The sequence below is a fragment of the Maylandia zebra genome, linkage group LG20 (assembly GCF_041146795.1).
Source record: "Maylandia zebra isolate NMK-2024a linkage group LG20, Mzebra_GT3a, whole genome shotgun sequence".
Taxonomy (NCBI): domain Eukaryota; kingdom Metazoa; phylum Chordata; class Actinopteri; order Cichliformes; family Cichlidae; genus Maylandia; species Maylandia zebra.
Window position 1 is genome coordinate 18,116,694 of NC_135186.1, and position 14,560 is coordinate 18,131,253.

The following is a 14,560-nucleotide window of genomic DNA, read 5'->3' on the forward strand; positions in this document are numbered from 1 at the left end:
GAAACAAAAGTATAGGTTTTCATTTGAATATCTTAGCTCAAACGGCTGCAAAACCTGTTCTGTTTGCCCAGCACGGGGATATTGAGTTCTATAAGATAAAGCCATAAACATGTTTGTCTGAGTCTTCTATCAAAAGTTACAGCGATTTATATGAAGTTGTTCAAAAACGCTTTATTTCGCCAAGACAATGCGTTTCTCACTGTTACATGCATTTGAATGGGGAACTCGCCTGAAACAAAGTATAGGTTTTCATTATGTGAATAATTTTAAAATCTTAGCTCAAACGGCTGCAAAACCTGTTTGCCCAGCACGGGGATATTGAGTTCTATAAGATAAAGCCATAAACATGTTTGTCTGAGTCTTCTATCAAAAGTTACAGCGATTTATATGAAGTTGTTCAAAAACGCTTTATTTCGCCAAGACAATGCGTTTCTCAATGTTACATGCATTTGAATGGGAAACTCGCCTGAGACAAAGTATAGGTTTTCATTATGTGAATAATTTTAAAATCTTAGCTCAAACGGCTGCAAAACCTGTTTGCCCAGCACGGGGATATTGAGTTCTATAAGATAAAGCCATAAACATGTTTGTCTGAGTCTTCTATCAAAAGTTACAGCGATTTATATGAAGTTGTTCAAAAACGCTTTATTTCGCCAAGACAATGCGTTTCTCACTGTTACATGCATTTGAATGGGAAACTCGCCTGAAACAAAGTATAGGTTTTCATTATGTGAATAATTTTAAAATCTTAGCTCAAACGGCTGCAAAACCTGTTTGCCCAGCACGGGGATATTGAGTTCTATAAGATAAAGCCATAAACATGTTTGTCTGAGTCTTCTATCAAAAGTTACAGCTATTTATATGAAGTTGTTCAAAAACGCTTTATTTCGCCAAGACAATGCGTTTCTCACTGTTACATGCATTTGAATGGGAAACTCGCCTGAAACAAAGTATAGGTTTTCATTATGTGAATAATTTTAAAATCTTAGCTCAAACGGCTGCAAAACCTGTTTGCCCAGCACGGGGATATTGAGTTCTATAAGATAAAGCCATAAACATGTTTGTCTGAGTCTTCTATCAAAAGTTACAGCGATTTATATGAAGTGGTTGAAAAACGCTTTATTTCGCCAAGACAATGCGTTTCTCACTGTATGGTTTTCATTATGTGAATAATTTTAAAATCTTAGCTCAAACGGCTGCAAAACCTGTTTGCCCAGCACGGGGATATTGAGTTCTATAAGATAAAGCCATAAACATGTTTGTCTGAGTCTTCTATCAAAAGTTACAGCGATTTATATGAAGTTGTTCAAAAACGCTTTATTTCGCCAAGACAATGCGTTTCTCACTGTTACATGCATTTGAATGGGAAACTCGCCTGAAACAAAGTATAGGTTTTCATTATGTGAATAATTTTAAAATCTTAGCTCAAACGGCTGCAAAACCTGTTTGCCCAGCACGGGGATATTGAGTTCTATAAGATAAAGCCATAAACATGTTTGTCTGAGTCTTCTATCAAAAGTTACAGCGATTTATATGAAGTTGTTCAAAAACGCTTTATTTCGCCAAGACAATGCGTTTCTCACTGTTACATGCATTTGAATGGGAAACTCGCCTGAAACAAAGTATAGGTTTTCATTATGTGAATAATTTTAAAATCTTAGCTCAAACGGCTGCAAAACCTGTTCTGTTTGCCCAGCACGGGGATATTGAGTTCTATAAGATAAAGCCATAAACATGTTTGTCTGAGTCTTCTATCAAAAGTTACAGCGATTTATATGAAGTTGTTCAAAAACGCTTTATTTCGCCAAGACAATGCGTTTCTCACTGTTACATGCATTTGAATGGGAAACTCGCCTGAAACAAAGTATAGGTTTTCATTATGTGAATAATTTTAAAATCTTAGCTCAAACGGCTGCAAAACCTGTTTGCCCAGCACGGGGATATTGAGTTCTATAAGATAAAGCCATAAACATGTTTGTCTGAGTCTTCTATCAAAAGTTACAGCGATTTATATGAAGTTGTTCAAAAACGCTTTATTTCGCCAAGACAATGCGTTTCTCACTGTTACATGCATTTGAATGGGAAACTCGCCTGAAACAAAGTATAGGTTTTCATTATGTGAATAATTTTAAAATCTTAGCTCAAACGGCTGCAAAACCTGTTTGCCCAGCACGGGGATATTGAGTTCTATAAGATAAAGCCATAAACATGTTTGTCTGAGTCTTCTATCAAAAGTTACAGCGATTTATATGAAGTTGTTCAAAAACGCTTTATTTCGCCAAGACAATGCGTTTCTCACTGTTACATGCATTTGAATGGGAAACTCGCCTGAAACAAAGTATAGGTTTTCATTATGTGAATAATTTTAAAATCTTAGCTCAAACGGCTGCAAAACCTGTTTGCCCAGCACGGGGATATTGAGTTCTATAAGATAAAGCCATAAACATGTTTGTCTGAGTCTTCTATCAAAAGTTACAGCGATTTATATGAAGTTGTTCAAAAACGCTTTATTTCGCCAAGACAATGCGTTTCTCACTGTTACATGCATTTGAATGGGAAACTCGCCTGAAACAAAGTATAGGTTTTCATTATGTGAATAATTTTAAAATCTTAGCTCAAACGGCTGCAAAACCTGTTTGCCCAGCACGGGGATATTGAGTTCTATAAGATAAAGCCATAAACATGTTTGTCTGAGTCTTCTATCAAAAGTTACAGCGATTTATATGAAGTTGTTCAAAAACGCTTTATTTCGCCAAGACAATGCGTTTCTCACTGTTACATGCATTTGAATGGGAAACTCGCCTGAAACAAAGTATAGGTTTTCATTATGTGAATAATTTTAAAATCTTAGCTCAAACGGCTGCAAAACCTGTTTGCCCAGCACGGGGATATTGAGTTCTATAAGATAAAGCCATAAACATGTTTGTCTGAGTCTTCTATCAAAAGTTACAGCGATTTATATGAAGTTGTTCAAAAACGCTTTATTTCGCCAAGACAATGCGTTTCTCACTGTTACATGCATTTGAATGGGAAACTCGCCTGAAACAAAGTATAGGTTTTCATTATGTGAATAATTTTAAAATCTTAGCTCAAACGGCTGCAAAACCTGTTTGCCCAGCACGGGGATATTGAGTTCTATAAGATAAAGCCATAAACATGTTTGTCTGAGTCTTCTATCAAAAGTTACAGCGATTTATATGAAGTTGTTCAAAAACGCTTTATTTCGCCAAGACAATGCGTTTCTCACTGTTACATGCATTTGAATGGGAAACTCGCCTGAAACAAAGTATAGGTTTTCATTATGTGAATAATTTTAAAATCTTAGCTCAAACGGCTGCAAAACCTGTTTGCCCAGCACGGGGATATTGAGTTCTATAAGATAAAGCCATAAACATGTTTGTCTGAGTCTTCTATCAAAAGTTACAGCGATTTATATGAAGTTGTTCAAAAACGCTTTATTTCGCCAAGACAATGCGTTTCTCACTGTTACATGCATTTGAATGGGAAACTCGCCTGAAACAAAGTATAGGTTTTCATTATGTGAATAATTTTAAAATCTTAGCTCAAACGGCTGCAAAACCTGTTTGCCCAGCACGGGGATATTGAGTTCTATAAGATAAAGCCATAAACATGTTTGTCTGAGTCTTCTATCAAAAGTTACAGCGATTTATATGAAGTTGTTCAAAAACGCTTTATTTCGCCAAGACAATGCGTTTCTCACTGTTACATGCATTTGAATGGGAAACTCGCCTGAAACAAAGTATAGGTTTTCATTATGTGAATAATTTTAAAATCTTAGCTCAAACGGCTGCAAAACCTGTTTGCCCAGCACGGGGATATTGAGTTCTATAAGATAAAGCCATAAACATGTTTGTCTGAGTCTTCTATCAAAAGTTACAGCGATTTATATGAAGTTGTTCAAAAACGCTTTATTTCGCCAAGACAATGCGTTTCTCACTGTTACATGCATTTGAATGGGAAACTCGCCTGAAACAAAGTATAGGTTTTCATTATGTGAATAATTTTAAAATCTTAGCTCAAACGGCTGCAAAACCTGTTTGCCCAGCACGGGGATATTGAGTTCTATAAGATAAAGCCATAAACATGTTTGTCTGAGTCTTCTATCAAAAGTTACAGCGATTTATATGAAGTTGTTCAAAAACGCTTTATTTCGCCAAGACAATGCGTTTCTCACTGTTACATGCATTTGAATGGGGAACTCGCCCGAAACAAAGTATAGGTTTTCATTATGTGAATAATTTTAAAATCTTAGCTCAAACGGCTGCAAAACCTGTTCTTTTTTCCCAGCACGGGGACCTTGAGTTCTATAAGATAAAGCCATAAACATGTGTATCCGAGTCTTCTATCAAAAGTTACAGCTATTTATATGAAGTTGTACAAAAACGCTTTCTTCCGCCAAGACAGTGCGTTTCTCACTGTTACATGCATTTGAATGGGGAACTCGAACGAAACAAAGCATAGGTTTTCATTATGTGTATAACTTGGAAATCTAAGCTCCAACAGCTGCAAATCCTGTTTTCCAGCACGGGGACCTTGAGTTCTATAAGATAAAGCCATAAACATGTGTATCCCAGTCTTCTATCAAAAGTTACAGCTATTTATATGAAGTTGTACAAAAACGCTTTCTTCCGCCAAGACAGTGCGTTTCTCACTGTTACATGCATTTGAATGGGAAACTCGCCTGAAACAAAGTATAGGTTTTCATTATGTGAATAATTTTAAAATCTTAGCTCAAACGGCTGCAAAACCTGTTTGCCCAGCACGGGGATATTGAGTTCTATAAGATAAAGCCATAAACATGTTTGTCTGAGTCTTCTATCAAAGTTACAGCGATTTATATGAAGTGGTTGAAAAACGCTTTATTTCGCCAAGACAATGCGTTTCTCACTGTTACATGCATTTGAATGGGAAACTCGCCTGAAACAAAGTATAGGTTTTCATTATGTGAATAATTTTAAAATCTTAGCTCAAACGGCTGCAAAACCTGTTTGCCCAGCACGGGGATATTGAGTTCTATAAGATAAAGCCATAAACATGTTTGTCTGAGTCTTCTATCAAAAGTTACAGCGATTTATATGAAGTTGTTCAAAAACGCTTTATTTCGCCAAGACAATGCGTTTCTCACTGTTACATGCATTTGAATGGGAAACTCGCCTGAAACAAAGTATAGGTTTTCATTATGTGAATAATTTTAAAATCTTAGCTCAAACGGCTGCAAAACCTGTTTGCCCAGCACGGGGATATTGAGTTTCTATAAGATAAAGCCATAAACATGTTTGTCTGAGTCTTCTATCAAAAGTTACAGCGATTTATATGAAGTTGTTCAAAAACGCTTTATTTCGCCAAGACAATGCGTTTCTCACTGTTACATGCATTTGAATGGGAAACTCGCCTGAAACAAAGTATAGGTTTTCATTATGTGAATAATTTTAAAATCTTAGCTCAAACGGCTGCAAAACCTGTTCTGTTTGCCCAGCACGGGGATATTGAGTTCTATAAGATAAAGCCATAAACATGTTTGTCTGAGTCTTCTATCAAAAGTTACAGCGATTTATATGAAGTTGTTCAAAAACGCTTTATTTCGCCAAGACAATGCGTTTCTCACTGTTACATGCATTTGAATGGGAAACTCGCCTGAAACAAAGTATAGGTTTTCATTATGTGAATAATTTTAAAATCTTAGCTCAAACGGCTGCAAAACCTGTTTGCCCAGCACGGGGATATTGAGTTCTATAAGATAAAGCCATAAACATGTTTGTCTGAGTCTTCTATCAAAAGTTACAGCGATTTATATGAAGTTGTTCAAAACGCTTTATTTCGCCAAGACAATGCGTTTCTCAATGTTACATGCATTTGAATGGGAAACTCGCCTGAGACAAAGTATAGGTTTTCATTATGTGAATAATTTTAAAATCTTAGCTCAAACGGCTGCAAAACCTGTTTGCCCAGCACGGGGATATTGAGTTCTATAAGATAAAGCCATAAACATGTTTGTCTGAGTCTTCTATCAAAAGTTACAGCGATTTATATGAAGTTGTTCAAAAACGCTTTATTTCGCCAAGACAATGCGTTTCTCACTGTTACATGCATTTGAATGGGAAACTCGCCTGAAACAAAGTATAGGTTTTCATTATGTGAATAATTTTAAAATCTTAGCTCAAACGGCTGCAAAACCTGTTTGCCCAGCACGGGGATATTGAGTTCTATAAGATAAAGCCATAAACATGTTTGTCTGAGTCTTCTATCAAAAGTTACAGCGATTTATATGAAGTTGTTCAAAAACGCTTTATTTCGCCAAGACAATGCGTTTCTCACTGTTACATGCATTTGAATGGGAAACTCGCCTGAAACAAAGTATAGGTTTTCATTATGTGAATAATTTTAAAATCTTAGCTCAAACGGCTGCAAAACCTGTTTGCCCAGCACGGGGATATTGAGTTCTATAAGATAAAGCCATAAACATGTTTGTCTGAGTCTTCTATCAAAAGTTACAGCGATTTATATGAAGTTGTTCAAAAACGCTTTATTTCGCCAAGACAATGCGTTTCTCAATGTTACATGCATTTGAATGGGAAACTCGCCTGAGACAAAGTATAGGTTTTCATTATGTGAATAATTTTAAAATCTTAGCTCAAACGGCTGCAAAACCTGTTTGCCCAGCACGGGGATATTGAGTTCTATAAGATAAAGCCATAAACATGTTTGTCTGAGTCTTCTATCAAAAGTTACAGTGATTTATATGAAGTTGTTCAAAAACGCTTTATTTCGCCAAGACAATGCGTTTCTCACTGTTACATGCATTTGAATGGGAAACTCGCCTGAAACAAAGTATAGGTTTTCACTTATGTGAATAATTTTAAAATCTTAGCTCAAACGGCTGCAAAACCTGTTTGCCCAGCACGGGGATATTGAGTTCTATAAGATAAAGCCATAAACATGTTTGTCTGAGTCTTCTATCAAAAGTTACAGCGATTTATATGAAGTTGTTCAAAAACGCTTTATTTCGCCAAGACAATGCGTTTCTCACTGTTACATGCATTTGAATGGGAAACTCGCCTGAAACAAAGTATAGGTTTTCATTATGTGAATAATTTTAAAATCTTAGCTCAAACGGCTGCAAAACCTGTTTGCCCAGCACGGGGATATTGAGTTCTATAAGATAAAGCCATAAACATGTTTGTCTGAGTCTTCTATCAAAAGTTACAGCGATTTATATGAAGTTGTTCAAAAACGCTTTATTTCGCCAAGACAATGCGTTTCTCACTGTTACATGCATTTGAATGGGAAACTCGCCTGAAACAAAGTATAGGTTTTCATTATGTGAATAATTTTAAAATCTTAGCTCAAACGGCTGCAAAACCTGTTTGCCCAGCACGGGGATATTGAGTTCTATAAGATAAAGCCATAAACATGTTTGTCTGAGTCTTCTATCAAAAGTTACAGCGATTTATATGAAGTTGTTCAAAAACGCTTTATTTCGCCAAGACAATGCGTTTCTCACTGTTACATGCATTTGAATGGGAAACTCGCCTGAAACAACGTATAGGTTTTCATTATGTGAATAATTTTAAAATCTTAGCTCAAACGGCTGCAAAACCTGTTTGCCCAGCACGGGGATATTGAGTTCTATAAGATAAAGCCATAAACATGTTTGTCTGAGTCTTCTATCAAAAGTTACAGCGATTTATATGAAGTTGTTCAAAAAAAACTTTATTTCGCCAAGACAATGCGTTTCTCACTGTTACATGCATTTGAATGGGAAACTCGCCTGAAACAACGTATAGGTTTTCATTATGTGAATAATTTTAAAATCTTAGCTCAAACGGCTGCAAAACCTGTTTGCCCCAGCACGGGGATATTGAGTTCTATAAGATAAAGCCATAAACATGTTTGTCTGAGTCTTCTATCAAAAGTTACAGCGATTTATATGAAGTTGTTCAAAAAAAACTTTATTTCGCCAAGACAATGCGTTTCTCACTGTTACATGCATTTGAATGGGAAACTCGCCTGAAACAAAGTATAGGTTTTCATTATGTGAATAATTTTAAAATCTTAGCTCAAACGGCTGCAAAACCTGTTTGCCCAGCACGGGGATATTGAGTTCTATAAGATAAAGCCATAAACATGTTTGTCTGAGTCTTCTATCAAAAGTTACAGCGATTTATATGAAGTTGTTCAAAAAAAACTTTATTTCGCCAAGACAATGCGTTTCTCACTGTTACATGCATTTGAATGGGAAACTCGCCTGAAACAAAGTATAGGTTTTCATTATGTGAATAATTTTAAAATCTTAGCTCAAACGGCTGCAAAACCTGTTTGCCCAGCACGGGGATATTGAGTTCTATAAGATAAAGCCATAAACATGTTTGTCTGAGTCTTCTATCAAAAGTTACAGCGATTTATATGAAGTTGTTCAAAAACGCTTTATTTCGCCAAGACAATGCGTTTCTCACTGTTACATGCATTTGAATGGGAAACTCGCCTGAAACAAAGTATAGGTTTTCATTATGTGAATAATTTTAAAATCTTAGCTCAAACGGCTGCAAAACCTGTTTGCCCAGCACGGGGATATTGAGTTCTATAAGATAAAGCCATAAACATGTTTGTCTGAGTCTTCTATCAAAAGTTACAGCGATTTATATGAAGTTGTTCAAAAACGCTTTATTTCGCCAAGACAATGCGTTTCTCACTGTTACATGCATTTGAATGGGAAACTCGCCTGAAACAAAGTATAGGTTTTCATTATGTGAATAATTTTAAAATCTTAGCTCAAACGGCTGCAAAACCTGTTCTGTTGCCCAGCACGGGGATATTGAGTTCTATAAGATAAAGCCATAAACATGTTTGTCTGAGTCTTCTATCAAAAGTTACAGCGATTTATATGAAGTTGTTCAAAAACGCTTTATTTCGCCAAGACAATGCGTTTCTCACTGTTACATGCATTTGAATGGGAAACTCGCCTGAAACAAAGTATAGGTTTTCATTATGTGAATAATTTTAAAATCTTAGCTCAAACGGCTGCAAAACCTGTTTGCCCAGCACGGGGATATTGAGTTCTATAAGATAAAGCCATAAACATGTTTGTCTGAGTCTTCTATCAAAAGTTACAGCGATTTATATGAAGTTGTTCAAAAACGCTTTATTTCGCCAAGACAATGCGTTTCTCAATGTTACATGCATTTGAATGGGAAACTCGCCTGAGACAAAGTATAGGTTTTCATTATGTGAATAATTTTAAAATCTTAGCTCAAACGGCTGCAAAACCTGTTTGCCCAGCACGGGGATATTGAGTTCTATAAGATAAAGCCATAAACATGTTTGTCTGAGTCTTCTATCAAAAGTTACAGCGATTTATATGAAGTTGTTCAAAAACGCTTTATTTCGCCAAGACAATGCGTTTCTCACTGTTACATGCATTTGAATGGGAAACTCGCCTGAAACAAAGTATAGGTTTTCATTATGTGAATAATTTTAAAATCTTAGCTCAAACGGCTGCAAAACCTGTTTGCCCAGCACGGGGATATTGAGTTCTATAAGATAAAGCCATAAACATGTTTGTCTGAGTCTTCTATCAAAAGTTACAGCGATTTATATGAAGTTGTTCAAAAACGCTTTATTTCGCCAAGACAATGCGTTTCTCAATGTTACATGCATTTGAATGGGAAACTCGCCTGAAGACAAAGTATAGGTTTTCATTATGTGAATAATTTTAAAATCTTAGCTCAAACGGCTGCAAAACCTGTTTGCCCAGCACGGGGATATGAGTTCTATAAGATAAAGCCATAAACATGTTTGTCTGAGTCTTCTATCAAAAGTTACAGTGATTTATATGAAGTTGTTCAAAAACGCTTTATTTCGCCAAGACAATGCGTTTCTCACTGTTACATGCATTTGAATGGGAAACTCGCCTGAAACAAAGTATAGGTTTTCATTATGTGAATAATTTTAAAATCTTAGCTCAAACGGCTGCAAAACCTGTTTGCCCAGCACGGGGATATTGAGTTCTATAAGATAAAGCCATAAACATGTTTGTCTGAGTCTTCTATCAAAAGTTACAGCGATTTATATGAAGTTGTTCAAAAACGCTTTATTTCGCCAAGACAATGCGTTTCTCACTGTTACATGCATTTGAATGGGAAACTCGCCTGAAACAAAGTATAGGTTTTCATTATGTGAATAATTTTAAAATCTTAGCTCAAACGGCTGCAAAACCTGTTTGCCCAGCACGGGGATATTGAGTTCTATAAGATAAAGCCATAAACATGTTTGTCTGAGTCTTCTATCAAAAGTTACAGCGATTTATATGAAGTTGTTCAAAAACGCTTTATTTCGCCAAGACAATGCGTTTCTCACTGTTACATGCATTTGAATGGGAAACTCGCCTGAAACAAAGTATAGGTTTTCATTATGTGAATAATTTTAAAATCTTAGCTCAAACGGCTGCAAAACCTGTTTGCCCAGCACGGGGATATTGAGTTCTATAAGATAAAGCCATAAACATGTTTGTCTGAGTCTTCTATCAAAAGTTACAGCGATTTATATGAAGTTGTTCAAAAACGCTTTATTTCGCCAAGACAATGCGTTTCTCACTGTTACATGCATTTGAATGGGAAACTCGCCTGAAACAACGTATAGGTTTTCATTATGTGAATAATTTTAAAATCTTAGCTCAAACGGCTGCAAAACCTGTTTGCCCAGCACGGGGATATTGAGTTCTATAAGATAAAGCCATAAACATGTTTGTCTGAGTCTTCTATCAAAAGTTACAGCGATTTATATGAAGTTGTTCAAAAAAAACTTTATTTCGCCAAGACAATGCGTTTCTCACTGTTACATGCATTTGAATGGGAAACTCGCCTGAAACAACGTATAGGTTTTCATTATGTGAATAATTTTAAAATCTTAGCTCAAACGGCTGCAAAACCTGTTTGCCCAGCACGGGGATATTGAGTTCTATAAGATAAAGCCATAAACATGTTTGTCTGAGTCTTCTATCAAAAGTTACAGCGATTTATATGAAGTTGTTCAAAAAAAACTTTATTTCGCCAAGACAATGCGTTTCTCACTGTTACATGCATTTGAATGGGAAACTCGCCTGAAACAAAGTATAGGTTTTCATTATGTGAATAATTTTAAAATCTTAGCTCAAACGGCTGCAAAACCTGTTTGCCCAGCACGGGGATATTGAGTTCTATAAGATAAAGCCATAAACATGTTTGTCTGAGTCTTCTATCAAAAGTTACAGCGATTTATATGAAGTTGTTCAAAAAAAACTTTATTTCGCCAAGACAATGCGTTTCTCACTGTTACATGCATTTGAATGGGAAACTCGCCTGAAACAAAGTATAGGTTTTCATTATGTGAATAATTTTAAAATCTTAGCTCAAACGGCTGCAAAACCTGTTTGCCCAGCACGGGGATATTGAGTTCTATAAGATAAAGCCATAAACATGTTTGTCTGAGTCTTCTATCAAAAGTTACAGCGATTTATATGAAGTTGTTCAAAAAAAACTTTATTTCGCCAAGACAATGCGTTTCTCACTGTTACATGCATTTGAATGGGAAACTCGCCTGAAACAAAGTATAGGTTTTCATTATGTGAATAATTTTAAAATCTTAGCTCAAACGGCTGCAAAACCTGTTTGCCCAGCACGGGGATATTGAGTTCTATAAGATAAAGCCATAAACATGTTTGTCTGAGTCTTCTATCAAAAGTTACAGCGATTTATATGAAGTTGTTCAAAAAAAACTTTATTTCGCCAAGACAATGCGTTTCTCACTGTTACATGCATTTGAATGGGAAACTCGCCTGAAACAAAGTATAGGTTTTCATTATGTGAATAATTTTAAAATCTTAGCTCAAACGGCTGCAAAACCTGTTCTGTTTGCCCAGCACGGGGATATTGAGTTCTATAAGATAAAGCCATAAACATGTTTGTCTGAGTCTTCTATCAAAAGTTACAGCGATTTATATGAAGTTGTTCAAAAAAACTTTATTTCGCCAAGACAATGCGTTTCTCACTGTTACATGCATTTGAATGGGAAACTCGCCTGAAACAAAGTATAGGTTTTCATTATGTGAATAATTTTAAAATCTTAGCTCAAACGGCTGCAAAACCTGTTTGCCCAGCACGGGGATATTGAGTTCTATAAGATAAAGCCATAAACATGTTTGTCTGAGTCTTCTATCAAAAGTTACAGCGATTTATATGAAGTTGTTCAAAAACGCTTTATTTCGCCAAGACAATGCGTTTCTCACTGTTACATGCATTTGAATGGGAAATTCGCCTGAAACAAAGTATAGGTTTTCATTATGTGAATAATTTTAAAATCTTAGCTCAAACGGCTGCAAAACCTGTTCTGTTTGCCCAGCACGGGGGTATTGAGTTCTATAAGATAAAGCCATAAACATGTTTGTCTGAGTCTTCTATCAAAAGTTACAGCGATTTATATGAAGTTGTTCAAAAACGCTTTATTTCGCCAAGACAGTGTGTTTCTCACTGTTACATGCATTTGAATGGGAAACTCGCCTGAAACAAAGTATAGGTTTTCATTATGTGAATAATTTTAAAATCTTAGCTCAAACGGCTGCAAAACCTGTTTGCCCAGCACAGGGATATTGAGTTCTATAAGATAAAGCCATAAACATGTTTGTCTGAGTCTTCTATCAAAAGTTACAGCGATTTATATGAAGTTGTTCAAAAAAACTTTATTTCGCCAAGACAATGCGTTTCTCACTGTTACATGCATTTGAATGGGAAACTCGCCTGAGACAAAGTATAGGTTTTCATTATGTGAATAATTTTAAAATCTTAGCTCAAACGGCTGCAAAACCTGTTCTGTTTGCCCAGCACGGGGATATTGAGTTCTATAAGATAAAGCCATAAACATGTTTGTCTGAGTCTTCTATCAAAAGTTACAGCGATTTATATGAAGTTGTTCAAAAACGCTTTATTTCGCCAAGACAATGCGTTTCTCACTGTTACATGCATTTGAATGGGGAACTCGCCTGAAACAAAGTATAGGTTTTCATTATGTGAATAATTTTAAAATCTTAGCTCAAACGGCTGCAAAACCTGTTTGCCCAGCACGGGGATATTGAGTTCTATAAGATAAAGCCATAAACATGTTTGTCTGAGTCTTCTATCAAAAGTTACAGCGATTTATATGAAGTTGTTCAAAAACGCTTTATTTCGCCAAGACAGTGTGTTTCTCACTGTTACATGCATTTGAATGGGAAACTCGCCTGAAACAAAGTATAGGTTTTCATTATGTGAATAATTTTAAAATCTTAGCTCAAACGGCTGCAAAACCTGTTTGCCCAGCACAGGGATATTGAGTTCTATAAGATAAAGCCATAAACATGTTTGTCTGAGTCTTCTATCAAAAGTTACAGCGATTTATATGAAGTTGTTCAAAAACGCTTTATTTCGCCAAGACAATGCGTTTCTCACTGTTACATGCATTTGAATGGGAAACTCGCCTGAAACAAAGTATAGGTTTTCATTATGTGAATAATTTTAAAATCTTAGCTCAAACGGCTGCAAAACCTGTTTGCCCAGCACAGGGATATTGAGTTCTATAAGATAAAGCCATAAACATGTTTGTCTGAGTCTTCTATCAAAAGTTACAGCGATTTATATGAAGTTGTTCAAAAAAACTTTATTTCGCCAAGACAATGCGTTTCTCACTGTTACATGCATTTGAATGGGAAACTCGCCTGAGACAAAGTATAGGTTTTCATTATGTGAATAATTTTAAAATCTTAGCTCAAACGGCTGCAAAACCTGTTCTGTTTGCCCAGCACGGGGATATTGAGTTCTATAAGATAAAGCCATAAACATGTTTGTCTGAGTCTTCTATCAAAAGTTACAGCGATTTATATGAAGTTGTTCAAAAACGCTTTATTTCGCCAAGACAATGCGTTTCTCACTGTTACATGCATTTGAATGGGGAACTCGCCTGAAACAAAGTATAGGTTTTCATTATGTGAATAATTTTAAAATCTTAGCTCAAACGGCTGCAAAACCTGTTTGCCCAGCACGGGGATATTGAGTTCTATAAGATAAAGCCATAAACATGTTTGTCTGAGTCTTCTATCAAAAGTTACAGCGATTTATATGAAGTTGTTCAAAAACGCTTTATTTCGCCAAGACAGTGTGTTTCTCACTGTTACATGCATTTGAATGGGAAACTCGCCTGAAACAAAGTATAGGTTTTCATTATGTGAATAATTTTAAAATCTTAGCTCAAACGGCTGCAAAACCTGTTTGCCCAGCACGGGGATATTGAGTTCTATAAGATAAAGCCATAAACATGTTTGTCTGAGTCTTCTATCAAAAGTTACAGCGATTTATATGAAGTTGTTCAAAAACGCTTTATTTCGCCAAGACAATGCGTTTCTCACTGTTACATGCATTTGAATGGGAAACTCGCCTGAAACAAAGTATAGGTTTTCATTATGTGAATAATTTTAAAATCTTAGCTCAAACGGCTGCAAAACCTGTTTGCCCAGCACGGGGATATTGAGTTCTATAAG